We start from the raw sequence: 3492 nt of genomic DNA, 5'->3' as shown, positions 1-3492 counted from the left end.
TTCACTTTCATCAAGAGGCCCTTTAGTTCTTCTTCACTTTCTGCCATAAGGGTGGTGTCTTCTACATATCTGAGGTTATTGATATTTCTTCCAGCAATCTTGATTCCAGCTTGTGCTTCCTCCAGCCCAGCGTTTCTCATCATGTACTCTGAATATATGTTAAATAAGCCAGGGTAACAGTATTCAGCCTTGACGGACTCCTTTTGCTATTTGGAACCAGTCTGTTGTTCCATGTCTAGTTCTAACTGTTGCTTCCTGATCTGCATACAGGTTTCTCAAGAGGCAGGTCAGGTGGTCTGCTATTCCAATCTCTTTCAGAATTTTCCTTTTACTTTTTGAAATTTCTGAGGATCTTCAGCAGCTACAAATATCTAGACTGGACTCCAATCTCATTGTAAACCAATGATTGTGGTCCACAGATTATGTGTCCTGGGGTACCAAGCCAAAGCCCTCACCCACTGGCCCAGCTACCCACCTGCCTATATGTCTCCCCACCCACCTGGCCAACCAGCTGCCCAGCTTCTAAGGGTCCCTCACACTCCTTCAGTTCTGGTTGGCTTTGGCTGCATGGGCCAGAGGAACATCCATAAAAAGATTCTTCCTGTGGTAATTGTCTTGTGAGTCTCCCAGGGAGAGGAATGAGTCATAGAGCAAAGACAATCTTGTCAACCTGGCCAATTCTGCTCTTTGTAGTCCCGAGGCTTTAGTGAGAACAGATGACATTTTAGGAATCGCCCATCTGCTTAAGTCCGAGACTGACAGCCTGTTCCTCTGGGGATTCTGCAAAGACCTCTCTGGGCAAGAAATGAGGAAACCTGGCTCAGAAGAAAGACCAGCCTGGATAATGCCACCCTCCTCTCCGTGGGAGACTGTGTTGTTTTCTACTCACCAAGCACAATTCCATCATTTGCCACTGATCAGTCAATAATGGAGGGACCAACCTTTCCGGGAGCCATCAAGTCTGGTTGGGCCTGTGGGCAGCCTCCTCTGGTTCTGGGCACTTGAGGTAAGTGCATTAATTTTGATTGTGACCAAATTGAATTCTACTCAAATCAACTGTGGGCCTCAGTCATTATGTCCTCTCTTTGTATTCTTCTAGGAAGAGTCCATTGTTTGGCTGTTATTAAAGCACTTACAGGAGAAATTTGAAGTTTGACTGAAACTTCCCTGTCTAGCTGGTCACACTGAATTTTGACAGTTATTATCTCATTAAGACTGCATAACAATCCAGTGAAGCCCACATAGGGCAGGAATTGTCACTGTTTTCACCCACACTGTAGATGAGGAAGCTGAAACTCAGAAGAGTGAAACAACTGGCCCAAAGTGTAATAGCCCCAAAGTGGCTGGGCTGAGACCAGAACTCGGACTGTTTGCCTCCCAGGCTAATAGTTCTTTCATTCCCTTATACTACCAGGGACTTTGCCTGTAAGGGATCATGTGAGGCCAGCTGGCAAATGACCTTCATAAGGGTCATGTTGGAGAAGGGTGGCAGCTGAATTGGCCTTCAGGCTTGGCTTTGCTATGTCACAACTGTGCTGAAGTTATGTGGGATCAGGCTGCTTTGATTTTCAGCTCGTCAAGAGCTTATCTTCTGCCAAATATCTTTGCCTGGTACAGATCAGCTAATCCACAAGTATGCTCTCTAGTTTTGGAAATGCAGAGCAGAGTACTTTGATTTTTACTGAGAAGAACTGACTTTTAAAAAAAAATCTCGAATTATAAAATCTCAGAGCTGAAAGGTAATTTAGAGGATTAATTCAATTTTTTAATCAACGGCCTAGAAGACCAAAGCTCTGAAGGGAATAAGAGACAAGGTCACACAGGTAATGGCAGAAATGATCTTCAGGGGCCATGACCTCTCTTCACATTTCAAAAGAGCTGTCATAGGGTAGAGACAGTGGATTTTCCCTGAGTCTTCAAGGCTGGGAGGGAGGACCCCACAACAGATTCTGGTGGGCTCTGAGGAAGCTTCCCACTCAGTTTTTTTTTTTTTTTATTCTGGGCCTCTTTGAGTTAGGGGAATGCAAGGAAGATGGCTACTAAGGAGTCAAAGAAGGCTATTGGATGGAATGAGGCTGAGCAGGAAGCCATAGCCCATCACTTAGGTGCTTTGTAACTTCAAACAAGTGGCTTAATCAAAGTTTTTGCTTCTGAGCCCTTTTATTTTTACCTATAAGATGAGTGTAATACCCATTATTGGAACTGTCAAATGAGGGAACAACATGCATATATGTACGTGTGTAGATACACATGTGTGTTTCATCAAAACATATTTATAGATCAGATCATTAAGTATATACACAGATGATGGATAGAGAGGTAGAGAGATTATGGAAAGATAGGGAACCCATGTAGAGAGAGCCCACAATATCCAGAGATCAGGTCCCTCTTGTCATTGTTTCCATCATCCTCCATTTTTCAAAGGGAACCAGCAACCAAGCAGCTTGAGCACTGAAGTCCATCTATGTGCTGGGTCTGTACAAAGATGACATTGTTAACTGTTAGAGCTATTACAAGGATTAGGTGAAGAAAATAGCACTGAAGTATTTATACATGTTTGGGTAGAGTACATCTCCTGGTATCTGGCACACAGGAGACCTGCAGAAAAGTGTGGTGAACCAAACATCTGTGAAATGAATTTTTTAAAAGCCATAAATGCCCCAGGCAGTCCTTTCAGTGGCCGGTTATGCCCATGTGTTCAGATGAGTTAAATAGTGGTATTATAGTGGGGTTTGTGAAAAGTCCCAGAGTCTTAATAACCACAGCTCTCTAGGGGCATATTTAAGTCCGCAAATAAGTTGGTAATATGGCTAAGAGTAAACAGCATTCAAATCAAAGGTTCTACAGTGCAGACTAGTTGAACTTGGCTGGAAATTAAATATGGCCACAGATGTGGTCTGTTTCCATTTTTTTTCCTATTCCTTGGCAATTTATTCAATGGAAGCTAGGCTCACAGATGCCACTGGAACTAATTGGAGTCTTCCTAGGCTCTGTGCTCTGAGGTTGGTAGATGACCACAGTGGTAATACGATGCTGGAACAACTAGGGAATTCCACCTTCTCAGGGTTGGGAGGGAGGAAAGTAGCCAAGGATTTCAGGGCTATAAACAAAATAGCCCAAGTCTTCTGTGGAGTCACCTGCATTTGGAGGAATCAACCAGGTCCAGTGTGTCAGGGCAGAGGAGCTGGGGTGTGGTGTGTCATTTATGGAGTGCCCCCCTGAGCCATTAAGAACCCAACCCAAGCCCAGCACTGAGAAAGTGCTTAGCAAACACTTGGTGAACGAGTTCAATTGGAGACTCTTGGATAAGTGTGGACCTCGAAGAGCTTTTTTTACGTGGGTTATATCTACTGCTATTCAACATAATAGAAATTAAAGGTGAAAGAATGTAAATATTTTCTTTGTTCATTTAGAAATAACATTTTAGTGGGAAAAAACTCTGTTTTACAAAGCAAAAAAAAAATTAGAAGAGTGGCATTGTTTGTTGTTTTC

This window comes from Bubalus kerabau, chromosome X (genome assembly GCF_029407905.1).
Source record: "Bubalus kerabau isolate K-KA32 ecotype Philippines breed swamp buffalo chromosome X, PCC_UOA_SB_1v2, whole genome shotgun sequence".
Taxonomy (NCBI): Eukaryota; Metazoa; Chordata; class Mammalia; order Artiodactyla; family Bovidae; genus Bubalus; species Bubalus kerabau.
Note: the sequence above shows the minus strand (reverse complement) of the source record.